A 10,252-nucleotide genomic window follows, 5' to 3' on the forward strand; every position below is an offset into this window, starting at 1 on the left:
TGGGAGATAGAGCTATCTCTATTTAAGAATCAAGACAGGTAGGATATAAAAAGTGTCTGATTGCTTCCTTAGCAATTGCATTGTTTTCTTTCTGGTTTCAGAAAATTGTCTTGAGATTGGATTTCCCCTTATTCTCCTATACAGTAGCATGCAATATAAAGTAATTTTTTTGCTTGAAATACATTTTCTGTCTGGTGCTATGAAGACTTATTGCATAACACAACAGCGTTTCATCTTCAGAGCACAAAAAGAGTGCTTGCCTCCTGGGCTTAAACAATACTCCTAGTGGAGACCTACCCACATATATAATATTTCTATTATGTTTTACTCAGATGATGGAGTCATCTAATTTATTAAAATAAAACAAAAAAAAGACAAAAACTGTGTTCATTCTGCTATAACCTACTGTATGTTAGCACTGGGTATTGTCAGCTCCTTAAGAAAACAAGAAGAAACATTACTGTTCTTGCATTTACAATTTTTGGGAGGAGTAGCAAGAGCATCTGTTTCACCTATGGCTTTTCAGGATTTTGAGAACTCTGTCTTCACCTTGTCCTCAGTGCCTTTTGAGTGTGTGGAGCATCTTTGCATTTCAGTCTTCAGTCAGTATGGTTAATGAAGTTTAAAGAAACAGGACCAATTTCTGCAAATAGTTAAAAGAAAGTTGGTGTGGAAACCCCTTTATTCATCTGCTCAATTTTAAATGAAAAAGGAAATTATTTAAGTTTGGCAATATAAATCTAATTAAGATCCCATATTCCAAGCAACTTCTTGATCTTATACTTGAGACATGTGTTCATAGTATAAAACATTATTTGATCAATGTCTCATATAGCTCATTATATTTAAGCCAAACTGATTTAGAAACGTTATCTGTTTACTTGCTGTCAAGTTCCTCACCTGAAGGAGGTAGTAGAGATTTTATTTCTTATTAATTGATATCTAAAAATTAAGAGTATAATCCTGGATAAATTGAGATGTCAAAAATAATTATGGTTCTTAACTGCAAAATTTTTAATGTGACCTTTGGCATAGTGGGTGAAAGATTGAATTATAGGGTATGAGAACTGTGAGTGCCATTTATTATTTCAGCAATATCACAAACTATGCAGTAGAATTAATGAAGAATATTGTCTAATTAATGTAGTTCATTATCAGTATAAGCAAGTCCTGATTTTGATAATGAGGTAGCATATTACCTCACACCTAAATGTGGCAATTTAATACAAGGAGTCATATATAAAACATAATACACAACTCTACTCTGAAATACTGTAACAGTTGATGATTTTCTACTTAAGAACTGGACTAAGCAACTTCTACATTAGTACTAAAAATACATAACAATAAAAAAGACAAATTCAAATGCAAGTTACTTAACAAAAGCTATTTATTGACATTTCCACGGGTCCTGGCTCCTTTATTCCAGCATACCTGCTCATATTTAGTACATATCTTCACATTTTTACAATAATTTTGTACTTCATATAATATGAAATATCTGCCGTATAAAGTAGATTGTCTTCGATCAAAAAGTGTGAAGTTAAATGAACATTTAACTTTACAAATTAAACAATAAGGTTACCATTTGGCTGTGTATTTAGCTTGTAGTGCTAATTTGCAGTTGATATTGTTGCTTAATATTGAAAGATGTTGTGCTGTTTTTTAGCCCTGTTATAAAAAATTATTTAAATATTTTCAATTTCAAATAAAAAAGTAACAAAGCTGATTCAGTGACAGCTAATTATAGTGTCCTTTCTACATTCCTCAAGGGAACTTGGTCCTTTAATATTTTTGCAGCTCATTAAATCAATATCTTTGATATTGTTACGTCATGAGATCTTTTGCAAAGCATTACTCACTTTAGGCCACATCTATGATCACTTACATCATTCCTGTTATGTATAAGGAAATTTACTTTTAATTACATCAACTGTGCTTTGGAGTAGTAGTGTGAGGTGCCAAAATTACTGAGATAAATGGAGATTGTGTTTATATCTGTATGCTCTTAACAATAACATTAGTTTTAGCAGACAGTTGAACTAGCATATCCAGCGTTGAAGTATAAGTCTATACTTTTCCATGTGCCTTTCTATTACATTCATTCTGCAGTCAATTCTAGTATATGAAGAGGACCCTGTGGATGAAGCTCTCTATAGACAGATAGGAACAGCCTCACACTCACAGGCCCTTGTTCTCATGGGTGACTTCAGCCATCCGGTATCTGTTGGGGCAAAGGTACAGCCCAGCACAAGCAATCCAGGAGGTTGCTTGATTGTGTGGAAGATAACTTCCTCCTGCAAATAATAGAGGAGCCGACAAGGAAAGCTGCCATGTTTGATCTCGTGCTCACCAGCAGGGAAGGGCTGATTGGAAATGTGATGCTCCAGGGCAGCCTTGGCTATAGCGATTATGAGATGTTCAAGGTTGAGATCCTCAGGACAGTGAGAAGAATGTGCAGCAAGCTCACTGCCCTGGACTTCAGGAGAGCAGACTTCAGCCTCTTCAGGAACCTGCTTAGTAAAGTTCTGTGGGATACAGCCCTGGAGGGCAGGGGGGCCCAAGACTGCTGGCTGATATTCAAAGATCACCTGCTACAAGCTCAAGAGAGTTGGGTCATGACTAGTAGGAGTTGCAGCAGGAGGTCCAGGAGACCTCCTTGGATGCATAAGGAGCTGCTGAGGAAACTTCGAGGGAAAAAAGAGGCTTATAAAAGGTGGAAGCAAGGACAGGTGGCCTGGGAAGAGTACAGGGATGTTGTCCGGGAAGGTAGGGACCAGGTTTGGAAAGCTAAGGCCCAGTTAGATTTAAACTTGGCTAGGGATGTTAAAGATAACAGGAAGAGATTCTATAGGTACATTGCAAAGAAAAGACAGACTAGGGACAACATGGGCCCTCTTTGGAAGCTATCAGGAGAACTGGCTACCCTGGATTTGGAGAAGGCTGAGGTTCTGAATGACTTTTTTGCCTCGGTCTTCACTGGTAAAGGCTCTGACCATAACACACAAGTCTTGGAAGGCAGATGCAGGGACTGTGAGAATGAAGACTTGCGCCCACTGTAGGAGAGGATTTGGTTCAAGACCATCTTAAGAAGTCCATGGAACCTGATGAAGTCCATCTGCGGGTCCTGAAGGAGCTGGCAAATGAAGTTACTAAGCCACTGTCCATCATAGTTGAAAAATCATGGCAGTCAGGTGAAGTTCCCGATGACTGGAAAAAGGGAAATATAACCCCCATTTTCAAGAAGGGGAAAATGGATGACCCGGGGAATTACAGACCAGTCAGTCTCAACTCTGTGCCTGGCAAAGTCTTGGAGCAGATTCTCCTGGAAGGCATGCTAAGGCACATGAAAAACAACAAGGTGCTTGGTGACAGCCAGCATGGCTTCACTAAGGGGAAATCCTACCTGACCAATTTGGTGGCCTTCAATGATGGGGCTTTGGAACTGATGGACAGGGGTAGAGCAGTTGACACCATCTATCTGAGGTCAATTGCTGAGGTGAGTAGCTCGAGAGAGGACGCCTTCAACACCGGAGCCGGGGGGAGATCATTGTCCAGGAGCCTCAACTCAGAATGACAAGAGCCACCAAGGGAGCCTCAAGTCCTCAACAGGACCTGACCAGGAGCCAGCAGCTCACTGACACCAGCAGCTGACTCACAGGGGGGCAGAGCCAGCAGCAGCAGCACCAGCCCTGACTGGGTAATACCTGCCCCAGGGAGCGCAGCGAACAGAGCCGGTTGAGGGCAAACAGAGCTGGTCGAGGCAGCTCACACCGGCAGGCAAGCAGGGTGGTGAGCACTCGTCATATGACCAGGGCCAGGTCCGGGACCTCTGCTCTGGCTGCCCTGGCAGTGGCAGTATAGGCACCAAGACAGAGCCGATGACAGGGGAGGCTGCAGTGTCTCCAGTACTTGGAGTATTGTGTACAGTTCTGGTGTCCTCAACATAAAAAAGACATGGAACTGTTGGAACAAGTCCAGTGGAGGGCCACGAGGATGATCAGGGACTGGAGCACCTCCCATATGAAAACAGGCTGAGGAAGCTGGGGCTGTTCAGCCTGGAGAAGGCTGCATGGAGACCTCATAGCAGCCTTCCAGTATCTGAAGGGGGCCTATAGGGATGCTGCTGAGGGACTCTTCATTAGGGACGGTAGTGACAGGAGAGGGGGTAATGGCTTAAAACTTAAACAGGGGAAGTTTAGATTGGATATAAGGAGGAAGTTCTTTACTTTGAAGGTGGTGAGGCACTGGAATGGGTTTCTCAGGGAAATTGTGAATGCTGCATCCCTGGAGATGTTCAAGGCCAGGTTGGACAGAGCCTTGGGTGATACGGTTTAGTGTAAAGTGTCCCTGCACATGGCAGGGGTATTGGAACTTGAGGATCTTACAGCCCTTTCCAATCCTAAATGTTCTATGATTCTATAGAAAGATCAAATAGAGATCATTAATAAATCACATGTCAGTGGATTAATTCTATAAAGTGAATATCCTAGTACTTTCTTGTTATGCGTTATTTATTGCCTTGGGTATTCGTTATGGATCTGTACAGCAACTTTGCTATTTGAGACCAGCATGATCACACTTTAAAGTTTCAGGTACGTGTTATTTCCTGTTAGACCTTTTTATTTTTCTATTCTGTATATGATGTGAAATATTAAACAAACAAAAAAAAAGCTGTACTAAACCCCACTTGTTTATGAGCAAAGTTATTGAGGAACGTCTGAAATATGAGTGCTGATGCATCTGCAGGTAGGCTACACTGGCTTGTGGCGCTAACAAGACAGTACAACTTTATTTTTTTCTTTTTTAAGGAGAGGAGGTAGAAGCAGAGGTACTTGGCTGGCAGAAAAAGGAAGGAAGCATGAAAGGAATTAAGATGAATCAGCTGGCATGTTTGGGTCTGTATCTGTTAAGTAACTATACAGATAAGTAGCAGAGTTTCAATTAGGACAGTATATTTGCTGTTCCACATACACTAATATACTTAGGTCTGCCTTGCTTCTGCAGTCGGGAGGGACCTGGTGTGCTTTCCTTCATGTCAGTGAGGGAATACCTGGAAGGGAGAAAATGAATATTCTGATTTTCTAACAGAATTATCATATTATTGGCTAATATATCTGGTTAATTTCTACAATTTCACAGATGTTAAACACTACCTAATTGCAACCTAGAAAAAGAACAAAAATTCAAGCAATTTCGGTCAAATATTCTGGAGACTAAAATATCTTGTGTGATGACTATAGTTTGCTTTGATAAAGACAAAAAATATTAACTCAGGTAGGGTGAGTTACTATTTGAAAAATACTTAGAATAGAATTTAAAATGTCACTGAATGGCATAATTGGAACCCTCCTAAAGCCTTTAATACTTTATGTGCAAACTTGACCTTTATATGGCAGACAAAGATAGAGTAAAATAAAATCCAACCCCAAACCAAACAAAACCAGAACATTATAGAATCATAAAATAGTTAAGGTTAGAAAGGACCTTAAGATCATCTAGTTCCACCCCCTCTGCCACGGGCAGGGACACCTTACGCTAAATCATATCACCCAAGGCTCTGTCCAACCTGGTCTTGAACACTGCCAGGGATGGAGCACTCACAACCTCCCTGGGCAACCCATTCTGGTGCCTCACCACCCTCACAGGAAAGAACTTCTTTATATCTAATCTAAACTTCCCCTCTTCAAGTTTTAACCCGTTACCCCTTGTCCTATCACTACAGTCTCTAATGAAGAGTCCCTCTCCAGCATCCCTATAGGCTCCCTTCAGATACTGGAAGGCTGCTCTGAGGTCTCCACGCAGCCTTCTCTTCTCCAGGCCGAACAGCCCCAACTTCCTCAGCCTGCCTTCATACGGGAGGTGCTCCAGTCCCCTGATCATCTTCATGGCCCTTCTCTGGACTTGTTCCAACAGTTCCATGTCCTTTTTATGTTGAGGACACCAGAACTGCACACAATACTCCAGGTGAGGTCTCACTAGAGCAGAGGAGAGGAGCAGGATCACCTCCTTCGACCTGCTGGTCACACTCCTTTGGATGCAGCCCAGGATACAGCTCTCTGGGCTGTGAGCGCACACTGAAGCTGGCTCATGTTCATTTTCTCATCGACCAACACCCCCAAGTCTTTCCCCACACGGCTGCTCTGAATCTCTTCTCTGCCCAACCTGTAGCTGTGCCTGGGATTGCTTTGACCCAGATGTAGGACCTTGCACTTGGCATAGTTAAACTTCATGAGGTTGGCATCAGTCCACCTCACAAGTGTGTCAAGGTCCCTCTGGATGGCATTCCTTCCCTCCAGTGTATCAACCAAACCACACAGCTTGGTGTCATCGGCAAATTTGCTGAGGGCGCACTCAATCCCACTGTCCATGTCAGCGACAAAGATGTTGAACAAGACCAGTCCTAACACCAATCCCTGAGGGACACCACTCATTACTGGTCTCCAGCCGGACATTGAGCCATTGACCACAACTCTTTGTGTGCGGCCATCCAGCCAGTTCTTTATCCACCGATTGGTCCATCCATCAAATTGATGTCTCTCCAATTTAGAGACAAGGATGTCTTGTGGGACAAAGTCAAATGCTTTGCACAAGTCCAGATAGATGACATCAACTGCTCTACCCCTGTCCATCAGTTCCGTAGCCCCATCATTGAAGGCCACCAAATTGGTCAGGTAGGATTTCCCCTTAGTGAAACCATGCTGGCTGTCACCAAGCACCTTGGTGATTTTCATGTGCCTTAGCATGCCTTCCAGGAGAATCTGCTCCAAGATTTTTGCCAGGCACAGAGTTGAGACTGACTGGTCTGTAATTCCTTAGGTCATATATTTTCCCCTTCTTGAAAATGGGGGTTATATTTCCCTTTTTCCAGTCATCGGGAACTTCACCTGACTGCCATGATTTTTCAACTATGATGGACGGTGGCTTAGCAACTTCATTCACCAGCTCCTTCAGGACCCGTGGATGGATCTCATCAGGACCCATGGACTTGTGCACGTTCAGATTTTTAAGATGGTCTCAAACCAGATCCTCTTTTACAGTGAGCATAGGGTCATCATTCTCACAGTCCCTGCATCTGCCTTCCAAGGCTTGGTTGGCTTGGTCAGAGCCTTTGCCAGTGAAGACTGAGGCAAAGAAGTCATTCAGAACCTCAGCCTTCTCCAAATCCAGGGTAGCCAGTTCTCCTGAGAGCTTCCTGAGGGGGCCTACATTCTCCCTAGTCTTTTTTTTTATTTGCTATGTACTTGTAGAATCCCTTCCTGTTATCTTTAATACCTCTAGCTAAGTTTAATTCTAACTGTGCCTTAGCTTTCCTAACCTGGTCCCTAGCTTCCCGGACAACATCCCTGTACTCTTCCCAGGCTGCCTGTCCTTGCTTCCATCTTTTATAAGCCTCTTTTTTCAATTGAATTTTCCTCTGGAGCATCTTATCCATGTAAGGAGGTCTCCTGACCCTCCTGCTGCACTTCCTTCTAGTTGGGATGCAACACTCCTGAGCTTGCAGCAGGTGATCCTTGAATATCAACCAACAGTCTTGGGCCCCCCTGCCCTCTAGGGTTGTACCCCATGGAACCTTCTGAAGCAGGATCCTGAAGAGGTCAAAGTCGGCTCCCTTGAAGTCCAGGGCAGTGAGCTTGCTGCACGCTCTTCTCACTGTCCTGAGGATCTCAAATTCGACAATCTCATGATCGCTGCATCCAAGGCTGCCCTGGAGAGTCACATTTCCAATGAGCCCTTCCCTGTTGGTGAGCACGAGGTCAAGCATGACACCTCTCCTTGTCTGCTCCTCCATTACTTGCAGAAGGAATTTGTCTTCTACACAATCAAGGAACCTCCTGGATTGCTTGTGCCGGGCCATACTGTCCTTCCAGCAGATGTCAGGTTGGTTGAATTCACCCATGAGAACAAGGGCCTGCGAGCGTGAGGCTTTTCCTATCTGTCTATAGAGTGCTTCATCCACAGGTTCTCCTTGATCAGGAGGTCTGTAACAGATCCCCACAGTAATGTCTCCCATAACTATATTCCCTTTAACCCTGACCCACAAACTCTCTGTGGACTGCTCCCCTGTCCCCAGACAGAGTTCCATACTCTCCAGCTTATCCCTAACATAAAGGGCAACCCCCCCTCCCCACCTGCCAGGTCTGTCTTTTCTAAAAAGCCTGTAACCTTCCATTCCAACACTCCAGTCATAGGAGCCATCCCACCATGTTTCTGTGATGCCTATTATATCATACCCCTGTAGACGTGCACACATCTCTAATTCCTCTTGTTTGTTCCCCATGCTATGGGCATTTGTATAGAGGCATCTGAGCTGAGCTCCAACTGAAGCCGGCCCATTGGCTGGAGTGGCTGGGATATCTCTACATTGCTCCAAGCATAGGTTCTGGCAACTGACTGGGTGTGTTGGGATGGAATGATGCCCCCCTCCCCCAACACATCTAGTTTAAAGCCTCCTTGACCAGTCTGGCAAGCCTCCTACCAAAACTGCTCTTTCCCTTCTTTATCAGACCAGCTCCACCAGCACCCACTAGATCTGGCCTACAAGCTTGGGTCCCGTGTTCAAGACACCCAAACCCCTGATTATGACACCACCCTTTTAACCAGTTATTAACCTGGCCAATCCTCCTAGCTTTTTTAGGTCCTCCCCTGTATCCTGGAGAGTTGATGAAAAGACCACCTGAGCTCCAGAGCCCCTAACCACCTCCCCCAGGGCTCTGTAGTCCTTCTTTATGTTCCCCAGGCTACTACTGTCTATATCCCTAGCACCCACATGTATCACCAGGAGTGGGTAATAGTCCGTGGGACTTACTAGAGCAGGCAGCCTCTCTGCCACATCCCTGATCTGTGCCCCCGGTAGGCAACACACCTCCCTTGAGACTGGGTCTGGCCGGCAGACAAGTGCTTCTGTCCCTTTCAGTGTAGAGTCCCCTACTACTACAACCCGCCGCTTTTTCCTGGCAGCACCAGTAGAGATCTTCTTTACCAAGGCATCAGCCGGCTGTTTCTGGCTCGAGTGCGCTTCCTCATTAGCCCCCTGCAGGACAGCAAAGCGGTTCTGCGTGGGGACAGGGGATTTAGGGGGAAGCCCCTTGCTTTTGGTTGTCCTTTTCCTTCTTTTTTTTGTTGGTTTTTTTTTTTTTTTTTTTTGTCACTAATTCCCAGCTCCCCGGGTTAACGGCCTCCTTCTTCCCTTCATGAGGTAGAGGTGAAGCTCGAGGCCCCTGCAAATTTTGGGCCAGGAGCAAGCATTCCTGCTTCCTCTCAGCTTCCCTGACATCTCGCAGCCTATTGACAGCGTCCCGCAGCTCAGCCCCTGCTGCAGGAGGACCTCCACCAGGGAGCACCGAGTGCAGCCCTGCCCATTGTGCATCCTCTCCTCACCAGACCAGTGCAGGCACTCTCTACACCCCGAGCTCTGCACTGCAGCCTCCCCTCTCATCGGCTCTGTCTGGGTGCCTACGCTGCCACCACCGGGGCAGCCAGAGCAGAGCTCCCGGACCAGGCCCTGATCACACGACGAGTGCTCACCGTCCCGCTCGCCTGCCAGCGCAAACTGCCGCGCAAACTGCCTCGACCCGAACTGTTTCGATCCACTCTGTTTGCCTGTGCAAACTGACTCTACCCAAACTGCCTTGACCAGCTCTGTTTGCCTGCTCTGTTCGCCGCGCTCCTGGTCGCCCGCGCTCCCTGGGGCAGGTTTTTAACCACTCAGGGCTGGTGCCACTGCTTCTGATTCCGCCCCGTGTGAGTCCCTGCGCGCTCTCGTCGGCTGAGCTGCCGGCTCTGGGCAGGTCCTGTCGAGGACTTGAGGCTCCCTCGGTGGCTCTTGTCGCTCTGAGTTGAGGCTCCTGGACGCTGATCTTCCCCCCTTTCTGGTGTTGAAGGCGTCCTCTCTCGAGCTGCTCACCTCAGCAATTTAAAAGTATAAAACAATTGAAAACTGTATAAAGCTATATTGAAGGAATACACAATAAAATAATTTCTTCTCTATTTTGACTCTATTTTGATTTTTTCCACATAGCATCTGTGCTTCCTAGAAACATGCCAATATTCTCCAAACAATGTGCAAATTAAAATATAGTAAAGCTACTCCTGAGAAAAGTGTTTCAGTTAAGTCATTTAGATTTGGAAGATAAGAATATTTTATGAGCACTTTAAAGGAAACTTCAATTAATATTTTTTAAATTAGATCAGTACTACATTAAGACAGTTTCATCCAGAATTGTAAACACCAAGAGGTACTTTCAGACGC

This window comes from Pezoporus flaviventris, unplaced genomic scaffold, assembly GCF_033815535.1.
Source record: "Pezoporus flaviventris isolate CSIRO_AGI_PZ_B2104156 unplaced genomic scaffold, CSIRO_AGI_Pfla_v1 ptg000027l, whole genome shotgun sequence".
In the NCBI taxonomy this organism is placed as follows: Eukaryota; Metazoa; Chordata; class Aves; order Psittaciformes; family Psittacidae; genus Pezoporus; species Pezoporus flaviventris.